This window comes from Arvicanthis niloticus, unplaced genomic scaffold (assembly GCF_011762505.2).
Source record: "Arvicanthis niloticus isolate mArvNil1 unplaced genomic scaffold, mArvNil1.pat.X pat_scaffold_1292_arrow_ctg1, whole genome shotgun sequence".
Lineage (NCBI taxonomy): Eukaryota > Metazoa > Chordata > Mammalia > Rodentia > Muridae > Arvicanthis > Arvicanthis niloticus.
In genome coordinates this window covers 1-19,044 of record NW_023045282.1, presented here as the reverse complement: position 1 = coordinate 19,044, position 19,044 = coordinate 1, and the positions used below count along the sequence as shown (strand labels likewise).

General features: G+C 41.4%; 1 long non-coding RNA gene across 12 annotated transcripts; it reads left to right on the top strand.

Annotated features, from left to right (window-relative positions):
• Positions 1-5,868: 5,868 nt before the first annotated feature.
• LOC143433794 (uncharacterized) lies at positions 5,869-16,799 on the top strand. 12 transcript variants are annotated; one of them, XR_013070218.1, is made up of 10 exons: positions 5,869-6,131; positions 7,285-9,707; positions 11,008-11,101; positions 11,351-11,482; positions 11,647-11,915; positions 12,840-12,924; positions 13,081-13,196; positions 14,268-14,513; positions 14,994-15,198; positions 16,569-16,799. It is a non-coding gene; the product is annotated as an uncharacterized LOC143433794 (long non-coding RNA). The 12 variants fall into 12 exon arrangements; XR_013070219.1 differs by having other exon boundaries at positions 6,808-9,707; XR_013070220.1 differs by lacking the exon at positions 7,285-9,707.
• The last annotated feature ends 2,245 nt before the right edge of the window (positions 16,800-19,044 follow it).

Below are 19,044 nucleotides of genomic sequence, written 5' to 3'. Positions count from 1 at the left end.
CTTCCAGTTCCCCTCCTAAAGAAGGTGTCATTCCTTCTCCCTCTCCAGGAGATTGCTCCAGACATTCTAATATGGTAGAAACAAGATCAAGACATGCCTCTTTAGACCAATCAGGATTGAAATCTGTGCCATCAGAAGATGAGGGCTGGGAACTCTGCCATTCTTCCAAAATGGGGTTAAGAGGTTGCAATTGTGACAAAAGGGGTGCAAAGCTTGAAACTGAGACCAACAGAAACGTCACCATTTCAGATTCTGCGAAAGGAGCCTGTGGATCCTCACCATCTCCTGAGGAGGGCCTCAGAAGTCCCCCACCTCCCCAAGGCATTCACAGACAGTCCAAGTCTACTAAAACCACATCAAAAGAGGCCCCTTCTGACCAAAGGGACACTCAAGCTTCCAATTCTGAACATGAGAGTTGCAAACCATCTTCTTTGTCAGAAAGAAAGCTCAGATATTCTTTATCTTCCAAAAAAGATAAGAAACCTAAAGCTACTCCCCAAGAGGGCATAGCATCCTCCATCTCTACTGAAGAGTGCACACAAACCACTAACTCTCATGAAGAGAGCCTCAGGCATTCCACCTCTCCTCATGAGATTCCCAGACACACTACTTTTACCAGGAGAAGAGAGAGGAATGCCTCTGAAACCCATGGAGCCCTGGAAAGGTCTGCTGCAGACCAAGAAGTCATTGAGTCATCTCAAGATGGAGACAGTCCCCATGGGGGTGTCAAACATTCATCATCACCCCAAGAGGATACCAGCCACCCTGTTTCTACTAAGGAGAGCTCAAAACATGCTCCTATTGTCCAAGAAGGAGAGAAACCTTCCATTAGTTCCAAACGGGAGCGCACAGCTTTGGTTCCTATCTTATGGGGATTCATCCCTCCACCAGTTCCAAAAGGGAGTACAACATCACTCCCTGTTAGACAAAGAAATTACAGTCATATCATATGTCAACCAGAGGACATGGTACCTTCCCTCTCCTACCAAGGGAGAGACCCAGCACTCCAATATGAATCTGGATACCCCCTTTATAACCCTTCTAACCTTGGGGGCCACAGATACACACATTTTGTTCGAAGCAATCTCAAAAGGATCCCACTTCAAAGTAGGAGATATACTGGTTATATCTTCTCCTCTAAAGGAGCTATCAGTCCTTTTCAAACTGAACAATATAGATTAAGACTTTCTAGTTCTTACCAAAGGGACATTGGATATGTACGCCCTGTTTCAGGCAGCCTCAGAATGTTTCAGGCTGAAAGAGATAGACTCTCAAATGCCCCATCTAAGACACTGGGTCTTAGAGAAGCTTTTTATGACAGAAAAGTATTCAGAAATGTGTCTTATAATCAACAGTGGGTCACACCTTCAAGTTCTGCCCTAGGAAGCCTCCGAATTTCTTCTTCTTCCCAAGGAGGCATTAGAACTTCCCAGCCTGCCAAATGGAAGCTCTAAGGCAGCCCATGTCAAGAGGGTGGCCTGGGCCCTACTCTCATTTACCATGGCTTTTTCAATTCTTTTTTTAATCTAAAAGTCACCCTTATATTTTCCCACTCTGTGCCCCATATAAACAGCAGGAGTTTAATACTTTTTCTTCTCATCCACCATCTATCAAACTTACAACTTCTATTTCTAGCTGCCTCAGATACACATTGAAGCATCAGGTAAGTTCTTCTGACTAAAAGAATGCTAAGTATTCCCCCTTCTGATTAAGAGTAGCTCACAATTTGTAGTCAAAATGGCATGCTATAAAATGTGCTCTTCATGGAGAATAACATGTGCTTCTTCTGACCACTGTATATCTAGGCCTACTTGAACTGACCTAGTTGGTGAAAAAAACAACTCCCTCTATTAAAGTTGCACTGAGTGCATCTTATTCTGATCTGATGACCTAATGACCTCCATCCAAATAACAGGACATGGATGTCTGAGGTCCTGATGCCTAAGAGTAGCCTGCAAAGTGATAAACCCAGGAGAATATATATATTTAAATATATTTTATATATTTATATATTATATATAATTATATATATGTATATATATATATATATATATATATATATATATATATATATATATTTATATTAAAATTGGTCAGCAGAAATAACAAACCATGCGATGTTCAAAAATAGGCAACTGAGTTATCAGGAGACCTAGCTAAGTACTGCCTCTTAGCGTGTTGGAGATTGATTACACTGCTCCCTGGCCTGCATGATAGGAATGTTCTTGGTTCCCATGAAGACTAGATAAGGAAATTTTCAGGCCTTCTCTACTCTCCAACTTGACTCTTGATCTTCCTCTGACACAAGAGTCTTTGCAATTTCTGTTTTCCCCTACATGGTATGAGACTTTTGCCTCTAAAGATTGGTATCCTTAATAGTTTTGGGATATGTCAACATTCTCATTCTGTCCATGGGTCCTTCAAATTGTGTTTCTGACACAAAAGCAGGAAAACTCACACTTCCCCAAATCTCTGAATTGGAGCTCAAATCATTCTCAAGGTTCTCAAGGGGTCCTCAGGCATACTCTGTCTTAACAAGTAGGCTAAATGCACTCCAGTCATTCTCAAGTAGGCATCAGACCTACAGCTTAAGAACTACTGATCTTCCAAATTTCTGTATGGATCAAGGGGGCTTTTGACCTGTCCATTGTGAACCAGGGATACTCAGATCTTCCCCAATAGCCTAAGTGACCTTCATCTTAACTGTATAGGACCAATGTGCTTTACAACTTTCACCAGTAACTCAAGGGTGGTTCAGTTATACCCTCTCAACATCAAATGTGTAACAAATTCCCCAGTGTTCAAGGGAGCATTAACATACAATTCCTTTGAGAACCTGAAACCTCAAACATTCATTAATTGCTCAAATTGACCTCAGAGTTACCACTTCAGAACTAAGGTGTCCCATAAGTCCTCAATGACTTGAAGAGGTCCTAAGACCTATGACATAATAAGCAAAGGACTTCAGACCTTGACAAGAAGGCCACAGATACAGCCCTTTTATGATCAGCATACAATAGAACTGATGAAGTCACAATGGGGCCTCAGATGGACCCTTCTAGAACAAGGACAATTTATGTCTCCAGCTAATAACTCCATCAAGTCATGCCCCCTCAGAAGTAAACAAACCCATGATGACAAGGAGCCTGATACCTAGTTGGAATATCTTCTGAAGAGGGCCTTAGCCTTATTTCCTCTAACCATAGTAGCCCCTTACATTAGGGTATGCCAAAGGGGTCAGCTGACCTTGAATAAATATATTTTATTCTTCCTCTGTCTGCACTGGAGATGTCTGAGACATGCCCCTCTGATGAAGCAAGCTACAGAACTGACTTTGTCACTGAAGAGTGTATCTCAAACATTCAGGCTCACCTGTAGTGTGACCTACAAGGATCCTTGTGACCTAGAATTCACAGGAGCTTCTCTCTTTGTTCAGGGCTGACTCAGGTTTACCACTCAACTAAGAGAGACCAGAAATTCTCACTCAGATTTTATTGGTTAGGAAATACACCTTAAACCACCAAAAAAACACAAAAAACAAAACAAAACAAACAAACAAAAAAAAACCAGACAACCCTGGATTCAAGTCCCATGGCCACTGAATCAAAAGCTCAGCCTGGATCCAAGGCCATTTATATATAGGAAACACAGCCAGGTACTTTGGCCCAATTTTTAGAAGAAACCTCAGATCGATGTTAAGTCAACAATGGAGTCCTCAGAGACAAGAATTTTCTAGAGTTATCTGAAGACGTGGAAGCTTGGATTTCCTGGACCAACCTCCTCTACAGAAGGTAAACAGGAATATTCCCCTACTGTCCAACAGGGTAGAGGGCCTTTCTCCTTTTCAAAATGGTGGTATTTTTCTTCCTCTGATGATTGGGGCCTTCAAAGTCAGCCCTTTGACTCAATAGGCTCTCATAACAATCCCTACTGCTCAAGGGCCTGTGGGATATTTTACCTCTGACCAAGGTGCATTGCTCCCTTTGGTCAAAGTTCACAGAAATCAAGAGGAGAAAGCAAATCCTGGAACCTTATGCTACTTCCTTGAGTAAAGTCACATGACCTGCTGTGAAATCATCTGTCTAGCATAGTTCTGGTTGGTTGGATATAATTCTTAGGAGGCAATCATGCTGAGGTGTGATCACATACCCATGGTGATCATGAATCATGGTAACTCTATTTGCTCTCCTGCTGCTTCAGCTAAAGGTATGGATATTCTAGACTGAAGAACAGTTCGAAGGTGAGGCAATGCTAAGGCCTCATCAGCTAAGGTAAGCAATTTAATTTTTCCATAAAATATTATGGAATTTTTTATACTCCGATCATCTCTCCCATCACAAGGATATCCAGGACCTCCTTTCTTCCCAGGGGTATGCACTCTTTCTACCTTTGATTAAAGAAGCATCATATTTTCCCACTGAAGCAAAGGGAGCCTCAGATCATTCCAGTTTGTCAGAAGTCTTAAACATTCATTTAGTTTGAGGAATCCCATACAACTTCCTGAACATCTCTGTGAGTTTTCATGTCAGTGACTTCTCTGCAGGATCTGTAATCAGAAGAATTTGTGTTAAGTCCATTTCAAATTGGAGGGTGTCTAGATCTCCCTTATTCCAAGAAGATAGAAAGTTTGCTTTTTCCTTGACAGTGTATGTCAAAGATTCTTCATTGCATCATTACTGAACCTACAAAACTGAGCTGAAAGGGAAATCTGGGAAACAATAAGAAAAATATCCGAGGCTCAGTCTACAGTATCAGGAAGCTGTGAACTATGGTTTCACAAACTTCTCGTTCAGCTCAAGGAAAACTGTAGTTTCAGTAATGATGCAATGAAGAATCTTTGACATGCATACTTTGTCAATGAAGAAGCATACATTCTATCTTCTTGGAATAAGGGAGTTCTAGACACCCTTAAATTTGAAAGGGACTTGGTACACATTCATCTGCTTACAGAGCTTACAGAGAAGCCACCGACATGAAAACTCACAGAGATGTTCAGAAGTTGTATGGGATTCCTCAACCTAATTAAACGAATGTTTAAGCCTCCTTTGGACAAACTGGAATGATCTGAGGCTCCCTTTGCTTCAGTAGGAAAATATGATGCCCCCTTAATCAAAGGTAGAAGGAGTGAGTACCCGAGGGAAGAAAGGAGGTCCTGATATCCTTGTGACAGGAGCGATGATCAGAATATAAAAATTCCCATAATATTTTGACCAAGCATCCCCTGACAATGGTTTCCTCAGAGAATCCACTTCTAGTCATAGAATTCTCAGTGCTATTTCTCTAGGAGGTCTTAATGTTTCCCTTCTGATCTGGATGACAAGTCATCCCCAAGTGACTGAAGGGATGGCAGATCACTCTGAATGGACATCCTGGGACATAAAATGATATCCTTGAACCTGACAGTAAAAATCTGAGCCCAGATCTAACTTCTATCTTTAAGATTGACACTTGAAATGGAGCAGGTCCATCTTTGCTGCCCCTGCCTGTGCTGCTGTTGAACACCTTGTGGAGAACTTGGAGCCAGAGATTACCAACCAATTTGTAAGAAAAAAATTTCTCTGTTTCCTGGGAAGCACGCCTCAGAGTCCCAGAACACATGGGTATTCTGGACTGTGAGGACATTTGCACTTGATAAGGTATTTTCTGCACCTTCTTTCAATTCCCATGGTAACCTATTGCCTGAGTGATTATGTGACCTTTCTGCTCTTCCCTATCCTCCCAACATATTTTCTATCTCAAAGTGAGACCCATGACCTTTTCACAAAAGATCAATGTACTTTTTATAACTAACTGATCAGACATAGTTCCAAAGGTGACTATTTCTGTAAACAAGGGACCCTAGTCCACTCTGATTTGAGGTCCAATAGTTCAAGTTTAGAATCAGAGCCTAGAACCTGTGCCATCTGACACAAGGCAAGTCCACAGAAACGTAATAACTTCCAACATTTCTGCCTAGATCTGGACAGCTGAACAAACTAGATGTAACCTAGCCAGCAACAGTCATCCAAACCCTTGGGAAAAAGAAATGAGTTTCTGCCTGCTCTCTCCCGGAATGAACACAAGCGATACAGATACAAAACTCTGAATTGGAAACGTATAATTGCTGCCAGAAAATTTCTCCACTGTATAAGGTACTGTATAATGGCCTTTACAATTGACAGAAGTGTATATGGCACCTTCACTCTGCCTGAAGAAGATTCTGTTCTCCTTTTTCAACAGGGCCTCAGGGTTAATGTTAACTTACTCCTTCTCACTACAGCGAACAAAATGGCAGAACTCTCCTAGGACTAACATTGCCCTAGACCCCATTTGCCAAATGGGCCCTTAAAACACCTATTATGCCTTACGTGTTCCTTACAAATTCCTATTCCTATAAAGTTGCTTTGAGTCTTTTCTCCTTAAAGGGCTGTCAGATCAAGGGAGCTTTATACCACTCATTCTACATAAAAGAGCATCTAACATTCCCTGTCTGTCTTTCCAGTAGGATTTTGGGCCTATTGTTGACCTCCACCTGCCAAATAGATTTTAGACCTTCAATTTCTGCAAAGGGGGCCCTGGGAAATCAAAATCTATTCAAAAGGGCTCTCAAAACTAGCCCCTGTGTAAAAAGGCTGTTTCAAACCTTCATCCTCTACACCAGGGGACTTCATGTCCACCTGTGCAACTAAAGAACCACCAGACCTTCTCTTCAACCCATGCCTCACAAACACCCCATTAATGAAGTTTTCTTTAAAGCTAACCGCTCTGTCCAAGACATCTTTACAACACATTTGCAAACAATGGTACCTCACATTTCTCTGCTTTTAGATCATAGGATAGAAGATATAAAGATGAAATCGGCTTTCATACCTTGTGCCTCAAAATTGGGCATCAAAAATGCAGAACTGACCTTAATAGTCGCTGTAGGAAGCTGCTGTTAGCTGCGTAGTTGCTAGGCAGATAGGCGTGCCTTAGCCACTGCCAATCCCGAGGCATATTGGGTGGTGAACGAACAGCCAATCAAAAAGTGAATACGTCACTCTAGACTGCACTTAAGCGGGGGACCCGTTCCTCAGCGCTCTCTCTGACTCTGGCACTCTCTCTCTCTGACTCTGACTCACTCTCTCTCGCTCTCTGACTCTGGAGCTCTCTCTCTCTCTCTCTCTCTCTCTCTCTCTCTCTCTCTCTCCCTTCCTTCCTTCCGCGTCTCTCCACGTTTCTCCACGTGGGTGATAAAGATTAAAAGCCTCGTTTACAGTAACTACCTGTTCTCTGCGTCTCGTGATTTCTCCGCGGACGCAAAAGCTCCAGGGGGGCACGTTAGATCTGGTGCCGAAAATCCCGGGATAAGTTCCAGGCGCGAGAATCCAAGCGCGCGCAGATTCTCCACGCGAGCGAAACCCACGCGCGGTTTTCCCCGGCGGCAGATCCCTACGCATTAGCCGAAGGAACCCTGAGCTTCGAGAATGGTTAACAAACTGTGGATGTCGGGGTCACCTCCGGAAGGTATGCTTGGGATAGAAACCCTCGTCGCGGGTGGATATTCTCCCATTGCCACCTCAATAGCTAGCTTCTTGTTTGCGTTGCTTTCAGCTATTAGGGCAAGTCAAAAGGTTTCACGAGAGGTCCGTTCCAAGCTATCAGAACCAGAGTGTGTTAGTTTAAGCCGGCGGCGGCATCGCGCACAGGCGCGGCTGCAGCGGCGAAACATGTAGCTGCTTCTCGTGGGAAGGGAAGCCTGAAAAATTGTCTGGGCGCATTTTGCGGCCCGGGAGAGGGTCTTTTTTGTGTTTCTTTCACAGGCGAAAACAATCTAATTCGGCCCGTGGCACAAGGCAGTGCGGGCGCGTTTGCGATGGCGGACCGCGGCCTGGAGCCGCTGGCCCCCCGTGGTGCAGACGCAGCTGCAGAAGCGGGAATCTTCGGAAGACCACAAAGAAGGAAGCTGGATTAGAAGATCTCGGCTGACCCTCCTGCCATTGTGGCTGAGTATATCGATGTGGGATTTAATAAAATCTTAAATTATTCCAGAGGTTTTTAGTTCAAATTTAAGGTTTTAAATAAAAGCAAAATCTCTCAGTTCAGAACTGCGCCTAAACTGGCAGGCAGGCAGGCAGAGAGAGGTTAAGTGCATTTACATTTGAATTAAGACCTGCAGGCTGCGACCAGAAGAAGCAGTTTTCGTTCTGAGTCTAAAGACCAGATCCTAACAAGATAACCTATATTCAAAGCTGTTAAAAATAAGATGCCTTAGATTCCTTTAAAATGTGTAACAATTATTAGAGAATAAAATTGGCTTTTATCCGAAATTCTCATGAGACAAAAAAGATTGGTTATTAAATTAATCCAAAATAAAGTTCAAATTTAAGTTTTATACAACCTAACTTGTCTTATCCAGCTACCATTTCAATAAATGTTTACATAAAAAATATTTTTATACCATTCCTTTACATTTTTGGTAAAGGTAAAAGGTTTATAGGTAATAAATTTACTCATAATGTTTAAGAGCCCATGAAACAATATTTGTTAAAAAATAATTGCTTCAGAATATGGGTAATGTTTTATATTTTACATATATATACAAATTTTGTTGCCTTAATACAAAAAGGGTAAGAGGTTAAATCTTTTGGTGTGTATTATATTTGATTAGTGGATTTTTCTAAAGAAAATTTTTTCTACAAGCTATTGCCTCAATATAGCGAGCTTTTAAAATTTTTAAAATACTTGTTACTTCAAAAAAATATTCAAAGACAGTGTCTTTCAACGTTTGAGTCAATTTGACTTTAGAAATAACTCAGCCATTAAGGCTGGACTTAATTAAAAATATAAAGGCTAAACTCCCAGCGGCCACGTGGTGTCTCACAACCATTTGTGGTGAGGATCTAACGCCATCTTCTGGCCTATGAGTGTACATACAAAGAAAAATAGTTTACTTTAATCTTGAATGACTCTTAATAATTTTTAAAGGTTGTTAAGAGATATTATTTGACTAAAACCTCATTTTAAGCTTACCATAAGAGGATTTAAAACCTCTGTTTAATGTTTTCAAAGGGATACAAGTCCAAAATTAAATCATATATATATTTTCTTGAGTTTATCTTGCTTCAACACAATTTATGTGTTGTAGTCACTGTTTTAAATGTTAAAAGGGGGTATATCTACCTTTGTCTTGTTGAATATGCTTCATAAGGTGCAGTATGTTTCGGCTACAAGATTTAATATCTCTAGCCATTTAAATAACATTAAATTTAATAAGGTGTCTAAAAATACATCTGCACAACCGGTGTTGGTGTGTGTAGACCCTTCATTTTTCTTTATGTTATCCAACCTTCAGAATAATTCTGATATCTTGGATTATAAGAATGTTACATGCTTTTTAGCACAAGGCTAGAATGGATCACTAGATCTAGCCTTGGTTGTGCATGTGCCTACCTTTGTGCCCATCTCAGTACATCGTTATAGAGACTTAAAATAGACTTTGGTCAATCAGAGAGTTGATTGGCTCTAGCCCATGTGAAGGGGCTCACAGATGTGGCTCAAATAAGCTTTGTCAACAGCCCCACATCCAGGTGTTACACCTCTAAGATTTGTGAATGATGCATTTACTTAAAGCCATGATCTTTCTGCTTATTTAAAAGGAAAGTGAAATGGGAAATTGGACCAGATACAGCAGTGATTGCAAATCCGGATTTCCAGCCTTGATGGAGTGTGGATGGAGCCTGTTTCCTGTGGAGATTTTACTTCTTAAAAATAATTTTCTTCTGCCTTTTCTTTCTTTCTTTCTTTCTTTCTTTCTTTCTTTCTTTCTTTCTTTCTTTATTTCTTTATTTCTTTATTTCTTTATTTCTTTATTTCTTTATTTCTTTTTTTCTTTCTTTCTAAAGAGCGGGAATAGGCCTGCTTGATATACAGCTCTATGATGTAAATTAGTATTCATAAATGGTTGGTTTGTAAGCTCAGAGCCCAGCAATATAAGTGACAAGGTAGCTTATAGCCTAAGCACTCGCAAACCTTGGAGCAAGCATCCCTCCCTCAAATTTGACGATCTAGGCTAAAAAATAGCCTATGACAGAGACACTCTCAGTTTATGCACCCCAAGAGCTCAGCTCATTTGCACTGGGTAGATGAGAGGTCTTGTCCAGTCAGCTCTTGCTTAAATAATTGTGATACCTAATAATAGGTTCACAGCCCTCGCACCCCTGGGAGCTATATATATGCTCCATTGCACAGGGATGGGTGTCAATGCCTCTTTATATTTCCTTAGCCCATGCACCCAGAGGACTGGTTTCCATGGCACCTGGAAGGGTAAGGAAAAATCTTCGGGCTATAAGCTCTTGATCGCTTACTCCCCCCCAAGATGGAGTTTGCTTGATCGGGTTTGAGTTCGAATCTTATTTGGTACTACATTTAATAGGCAAAAGGCTGTTTCATATTAATAATTTAAACAGGGGGAGATGTAGGAAGCTGCTGTTAGCTGCGCAGTTGCTAGGCAGATAGGCGTGCCTTAGCCACTGCCAATCCCGAGGCATATTGGGTGGTGAACGAACAGCCAATCAAAAAGTGAATACGTCACTCTAGACTGCACTTAAGCGGGGGACCCGTTCCTCAGCTCTCTCTCTCTCTCTGACTCTGACTCACTCTCTCTGTCTCTCTGACTCTGACTCACTCTCTCTCGCTCTCTGACTCTGGCGCTCTCTCTCTCTCTCTCTCTCTCTCTCTCTCCCTCCCCCCTCCTTCCGCGTCTCTCCACGTTTCTCCACGTGGGTGATAAAGATTAAAAGCCTCGTTTACAGTAACTACCTGTTCTCTGCGTCTCGTGATTTCTCCACGGACGCAAAAGCGCCAGGGGGGAGTGTTAGAAGTCACATGTAATTAAAATGTTATAAAAGCAAAACAGGGGAGGGGGAATGGGATAGGGGGTTTTAGGGAGGGGAAATGGGGAGAGGGCATGACATCTGTTTTGTAAGTAAAATATCCAACAAAATATTCTAAATTAAAAAATTCATGATGCCTATCAATTATTTGCAGATGTGTGCAGTTTGAACACAGATTTGGGGAAACATCAATGCTTGTTGGAAGATTGAGGTGATCATTGCCTGGACTCTCACAGATTTCACATAGGGTATGCATCTGGGGTGAGGCAATCAGAACATTCCTCCAGTGCACAATGTAGTCTAGAACCTTCCCCTGCTGACCATGGGTGAACTGGATATTTCTGTTCTACAAAATAGGACTGGGGACCTCTAGCTTATGAACCAAGACATTCAGGATTTCTCCTTTGCTGAAGGTTGTCTTAGAACTTCTCATTCTGGGAAGAGGTTCCCAGACTCCTCTGTTGCCCATTTACTTTCACACTCCTTGTTTTTTGAAGTTCCTGAGAGAACTCGGCCTCTGCCCTTCCCTTCACCAACAATGTGGCCTTGGATCTTGTCCACTTCTGCAAGGGAGGATGTGAGCCACTGTCTTTGACCAAAGGAAGCTCCCACGTTCCTTTTTTCCAAAGGTGACATTAGATATGCTCTTTTGAATAATTGTGTATCGTGCCTTGTATCTTCAAGAATTCTCTTATGTCTTTGAACTACCTCCAATGTATACACTATAATAAGAGAGATCCAAGCCTTTCACCTTTCACCATGGTGGCTAAGGAAATATATTGTTTCACTCTAGTTTGAGGTCCCAGGACCTATGTGGAGAATTATTGGCTGGATCCTATGTTATGCTCCATAGCCTAATCACATTGCTGTTGCCCATACATGGACATGTTAAGACAAACTGAAGGAGGCAACCCAGCCAGGGACAGGCATCCAGGGTGTTTGAAAAAGGATTGTCTTGTTGCCTGAACTCCCCCAGACCAAACACAAGTTGTGGAACCTCTACCAACTAAAGAAGAGTTAGAAGCTGAAGAGCAGTGCTGGGACCTTCCTTTACTGAATAAGGTAACAGGGTCATTCATGTCTATCAGGATGCTGCATGGTACTTACCCCTCTCCTAGGGCTTTCTAACCCATCCATACCTTTGCACAACCAGGTCTCAAAGTTTTCTCTTTCTCATAAAGGCCCGAGCACTTTCTTTCTTCCCAAGTTACCTCAGTTTTTTTACTTTACTGAAGAGAATGTCAGACCTCCCTCCTACGACTAAACCTACTGCAGACCTTCCCCATTTGTCCAAGGTGGACTAAAGTACTCATTTAGAGGAAACACCCTCAAACTTTCTGTTTCTTTGAAAGCAGGCCTAAGTCATTTGTCTTCTGGCTAAAGAGGCCCCAGGTAGAGTAAGGCTTATGCCATCCCTTCTGTAGAAACCAGAATCAAATCTACTCACATGCAGTCCAGTGTAGTGTAAAAGGAGGCTATGATTTCCTCCTTAAACAACAAGGACTATAGACATCCAGTTCCTGGACAAGGGTGTATTTCTCATGAAACAATGATGACAGAGACCACAGGTTTGTCTCCTATGGCCAAGTGGGTCTCATTCATTCCATCTGTAGTCACAGGAAATTCAGATGTAGCCTCTAGCTATGGGACACCCTAGTTCATAGCTTCATTCCAAGGGCACCTTACACTTGACTTTAAACTCGTCTTACGTTAGTGCCATTCTCTCTGACCAAATTGCCAGGCAAACACAATTGCAACCTCAGAGTGGGACCCCACAAGTTTCTGGGTGTATGACAGAGGGTAGAAAATGGAAAGTGAAAACTAACAGATATGCGATCTATAGGTGGTTGTCAGAAATGCAATGTTCCTGTCTCTCATTTAAGGATATGCACAGACCAATACCACTTTGAGGGAGTATCAGATTTCAGACCACTTCTCATCCTGAAGAAAGAGCTTGCTGATTGTTTCTTGTACTCTTCCCAACAGGATGTACAATATATGGATAATGAAAGCTGGGAAGACTCTTTGGACGCAAAAGATGCAGTACCATACTGTTCTCCCACTACCCAAGGTAAGCTAAATTTCTCCCTTCTGCACAGTAAGAGGATTAGAGCTTGCTATTTGTTTAAACATGGCCAGGCACTTTCTTTCTAAGCAAAGCAGTTCTGGATGACTCCAGATGTTCCATTTATGAATACAGACTACTCAAATTGCATCTATTTTCCAGGCATCACATACCATCTCCTTTGGATGAAGGGTCATCAGCACTTGACTTGGAATGGGTGGCCTTCAGGCCTTTCTGCTCTTACAAATACTACCCTAAGCCTTCCCCTTCTGTCCAAGGTCAGTAATAAAAATGACTGGAGTTCACTACTGGGATCTCAGGATTTTCATTGTGCCTAAGGGGACCAAGATCAAAGGGTCCTCAAAGCATCCCCCACCTATATATGGGCCTCAAACATAACCCTCTGATGATGAACTTTAGATCATTTCCCTCTAACCATGGCCACTAAGAAAATACCTGTGTGACCACAGGGGCATCATTTAATTCTGCCCTGTGTTAACAGAGCCTGACACTTCAGTCTTCTGTTTTTCATACCATCCTTCATGCACTTACCCATGTAGCTGATGACAAACTTCAGGAGGACTTAGAGACTGACAATCATGACTGATGAATAATTCTTAGATTGCTGCCTACCACAGTGTAACTGAGGATGCAAATCTTCTAAACTGTGAAGCAGTCCTACCATCCCTGCTCAAGGTAGGCTAGGACATTTTTTCATCCTTAAAAAGGTTTGGGACTTTAAGCAGACTCTAAGTGTGCTTTAATCTTCTACTTCTGAACATCATTGCTTTAGACAATCAAATTCTGTCCATTATATATCAAATGCACCCTCTGCATATAAGAGGGTCCAATATCTATCTTACAGGATGGACAGGGCATGAGATAATCTCTCCCTGCCCAAGGTCTCAAAGTCCACTTTGAGTCAAAAAGGTCCACAATAATTAGAAGGATTTCAACTTCATTTCTGATGAAGGAGGGCACAAAAATTCCACTTAACTGTATCTCACATCCAACACCTCTCATCTGAAAGGGACATCAGAATAACTACTTTTGTTACAGTAGTCCGCAAATGCACACTCTCTGTCCAAGTGGTCTGTAAATGTCATCCTTTCATAGTGAATCTTTGGTGCCTTTCTCTCTGCCTATAATGAGGAGCCTCAGACACTCCATGCCTGCTCATAAATATTTACTCTTACCCTTCTGTCTAGGGGGCAACAACATTTTCTCCTAATGCCCACAGTTCTTGAAATCGTTTAGCCCAAGGTGGACTCATGCCCACCCTCTTTTGAAAGGTGTCAATTGATCTTGTTTTACTGACTTTGTGTGCTGGCTATATCCCAACTGTCTAGGATATCTTCCAAGCTTATTCCTACTACATATATTCTGAGACATTCCTCCACTGAAGAAAGAGGCCTTGGACTTATTTCCTCTGACCAAAAGTTTCATAGCCTAAAGATAACCATTCAACCTGTTGGAATATTGAAACAACTGCAGCCTGGACTTTCCCACAGCACACAAAATATATGGACACTCTAAATACTGAAAAATAATTGGAAAGTAATCGAGCAATACTGAAATTTCATGTGGTCCACAAGGTATTTACATTTTCTCCAATGAGAAATGGTCTTTATTATTTTATTGAAAATAGAAAGAGATTTTACCTCTGTGACAAATAGGTATAGAATTTCACTTTTCACAGAGTTTCTCAGAAATCCCACTTATGACTAGGGTGCTGTGACACTCTTATTCCCATGAAATCTGGCACATTACCTCGTAGAGGAAGGGCACAACAGTGCTACTTCCAAGCAAAGCTGACCAAGCTCCTCCCCCATTCTACACAGGAAGATTTAGACATTCATAAGAGGCAGTGCTCCAGACCTGGCCTGTGTGATCGAGGAAACACCACAGAGTCACCATCTTCCCAGTGCATCTCTTACACACAACTTCTAATTTCAGAGGTCTGGGAAGCACTGTTCTGACCTAAGAGATCTAAGAGCACTGTGGAGTGAGGTCCCCCTGAAAAGAATATCAAGGCAAGGGTAAATGAGACTACTTTCTTTGTTTTGGTCCCACAGACCCAGACAGTCTGTCCTCCATGCAGAGAAATGCGTGGATGGACATATATTTGAGGAAGACACTGAATATGAGGCTACTGCATTCCAGGTTCTTAGAAGACTTCTAAGACATCTGTCATGCCTAGCACCAACTATCGGATGGTATGAATTCGAGATTGTGATTTCAAGTTTGGAGCTAATAAAGGAACATTCTTTAATTCTCAAGGTATCAATCAACCTTCAACTTCTGCTCAATAGTGCTCCAGACGTAAAGAGTAAGAAGGCTGAGCCTCTTCCATACAATCCTGGGGACCTCCAATCTCATCTTTCTACTTAAGAGCATCTTGGATCTATCACATGTCCCCAGAGGGGCAGAAACAATTCCTCCTCTGCACACAGGGAGATTAGATATATCTCCCCTTACCCAAAGTTCTCTTAGTACCCTCTATTACTGAATTGGCTTCTAGACTATTTCCTCTCCCTAATTATACCTGAAATATTCCTCTTCTCACCAAAGGATTCCATGCTGCCTGTTCTAATAGAGAACTACACTCCACCAGTATCCAAAGGGTTCTCAGAACTTCAAACTGTTTTCCTGTGGGAGTGTACTCACTAAGTCCTTCATTGGGTCTCAGATCTTTCCAAACGCCTGCCTCTGATTTTCCAGTGGGTCTCAGATTTCATTTTCCCCAGGCCATCTTCAAATATGCCTTTCTAACCAAGGAGGACATCACATTGTCCTCCTCTGGTGCAGGGTCCTCAGACATTCCCCACCCTATCTTTAGGACCTATATTATTTCCATCCACCCAAAGGGACCTCCAGACCTCCCAGGCTGTAAGTTCCAGAGCCCAAGCTTAGCAAGTGCAGCCCAGAACAGAAGCTCACTGCCTCAAGGCAGAAACCAAAATGATGTGTTCCCCACATTTCATACCTAGACCTAGCAGCTGAACATATGCTTAAGAAGGAATACCAGTGTGGGACTGTCAGCCAGGTTTTCTGATGGATGCTCAGACTGCTGCCTGACCTAGCACCACATTCACTACAAGGAACCCATGTCTCTGAGGAGGAGTATGCAAATTTCAAAATCTACCCAACCAAACATGCTAGTTTACCTCTATAAAATGGTCACAGATTTCCACTCTCTTCCCAAGAAACCCTCAAATATTTCAGCTCTGATCCTAGGAATCATGTATTTTCTCCATGGTTTTGGGGGTTTCACTTCTTTCCCATACCCCTCAACAAGATTCAGACTTCTCACCTCTGACCCACTCATCCCTGGTCATACATCTCTGACTAGTCTTGAGGGCATTCAGGGTCTGCATATGAGGCCTTCAATAATGCCCACATTGTCTCACACATACTCTTTCTGACTAATGGGATCTTCAAACTCCACCTCTGGCCAAGGAAACTTCACACAATCCTTTCTCATTAGCTGGGGTCTCTGTAGTGATATCTTTATCCTCCATGCAAACTCTGGTTTTACCTTCTGACCATGCAGCTTTCCCACTTTGCTCAAAATATGTAACACTTACACAATGTGGACAAAGAGGCCTTGATCATTCTCCTACTTATCGATATAGCATTCCTTCCCTCAGGTATGAGATCTCCAGAGGAGCAGAAAGAGGCTGAAATACCATTCATCATCTTCAGAGCTTTCAGCATCAGTGGAGTGGTTCCAACCTTACTGCCCAGACATGGATGGTTGAACTCAAACCTGCTGCTGCATGCAACCTTACTGCAATCACTACATCATCCCTTTGGCAATTTCTGTCACATTATATTGTGATTACACTTTTTCTATAGAAATTAAATCATTTTAAAACACATATCTGAAATGTTTACTGATTTCAACCTGCTTTATGTCTGGTTTTGTTATTTGATGTGCTAATTTGTGGACTTAATGCAAGTGGTCTGTATAGATAACTAAAGCCCAGTAAATTACTCTTCAATCTCAGGCTACTATTCCATGCTTGGAATGTTTGAAAGAAAAAAATACATGTAACATGTTTCACACTTCTGCACCTTCTTCTAAGTATATCTGTGGATGATTGAATGAGGAGTGAATGAACATGTTTCTTTTACTGGCATACCAAGAACATACTTGTCGTTAAGGTAAGTTGACAATGTGATGCAAAGAATAGTTGTCACCAACTCATTTCTTTATGATGTATAATGGAAAATACATTTTGTATACACATTTAATTCTGTAAATGGATGCATGATCAAAAGATCTATGATGGTCTTGTGATCTTAACCTAATATACTTTAGATATTTTAATTTTCCCTCTCAAGGAATACATTTAGTACGTGTAGAAAGATACTTCATGATATTTTCATATAAGATTATATAACTTTTCATACATAAATATGAAGTTCGTTGTAGAAAGTTCTTTAAACCAAGCATTTACTCCACTATTTCAATTTAATCTGTTCCTTGAGTCTATTAATATGTGGCCCTTGGGAATATATCTCCCAAAACTCCATTGCTAATACAGCCATAAAAATACTTTGGATACTGACAGAATCCTTGGAGTGTGTACATATGAAATCACAAAATTTTGTTTATATTCTTTCTGGAATATGTTGTTCTACAATCCAGAATGTCTTTTGCATCATTTTTTAAATCAGTGTTTCCGTCGCTTTGCTGTACTTACAAGAGTTGCTAGAAATGACTGCTGCTTTAGGGGTTAAGTATTTTGTTAGTGGAGATATAACCAGAACTCTAAATAAAACTTTCTGACTGAGTGATAGGTAAATTTAGTTGCGCTATATTCAAAGTTAATTTATCATTGAACCATACCCTTTGTTTTACTGGAAAAGAAAAAGTGGTTTGCTTTTTATGGCTGGGTCACAGTTTGTATAGTAAAGAAATGTTGTAACCTTTATATCTCAATTTTAAGGTTTCCTTATTTGTATTATAGGAAATTGATGATTTTGGAAAAAACACACGTATCTTGGAGCAGAGGTTGTACGACAAAATATGTTCAGCAGCACAAATACCTTCTGTAGAAGAAGTGTGTGTGGGAACAGGGACTCCGGTAAAAAAAGCTGGGTCTGCAGAAAGTGATTGACTGACTGGAAATTTAGTGCTTTGGAGACAAGGGACATTTTTTCTCTGTGTAGGTCATTAAGGGTTAAATTATGACCTCATGACATTCACAGTCAGATGCCAGCATATGTTAGAAGGACATGTGGTATACAACTTTCTACCCCTGCATTGCTTGCCTATTGTCATAATGTTGAGGCCTAAATGACTCCTGTGGGATCTGGAAGGGACTAATAAGTTAGTTAAATCACTTATAGCTGTGATGATATCTTTTCAGTGTTAAAATTCTATTGCTACTTCTTCAAAGGTGATCTGGTGTTTAGTACATTGCTTCTTTATTCTTCATATTGATTTATATCCCTATGGCTCAGAATACCCATGTTTTCTCACACTGTTACCTATTCATATTGCCATTCTATAGTTTGAAGCTCAGTTTGACCCAGTATTGGCCAGTGGAATTCATGGTGTCTTCATCTGATGCCTCTGGAGTATTTCCTGAGTCTGAACATTTCACTCTGTGTCTTTGTATAGTACATGGAAAGGTGGGGCACCTGGAAATGTAATGGTAAATGGACAAGTTCACACTTCCACTTTGTGTATATATTCCCTGGCATTGCTGGGTGTGTTCAGGGTTATCAACTAGGAAGAAGAAAGGGATCCTGTATTCCTTCTACTGAAGTAGTCTGGCCAGACAAGCCACCATCATTCCATCCTCCGGGATTTAGCTGCTTTCTCCTCCTGGTTTCCTCTACTCCATGTTTATTTCCTGTGTGTTACCTTCCAGTGTGACAGAGAAAGGTTTGATCTCTGTATCCCAGAAGCATGAGCTCATTGAGAAGAATGCAGTGTGCTGTGGAGATTCCTGACCTGAATGCATGTATAGAATGTGTGTTTGCTCTGGGCAGGCTTTTTCTCTTCTACCATCCTATCCTAATTAACAGGTTATTCATATCCTGTCTCATGTTCATCAGCAGTCTTTTGAGGTTAAGTGTGATTCCATGTACAAAACACTGTGCCAACCTCAA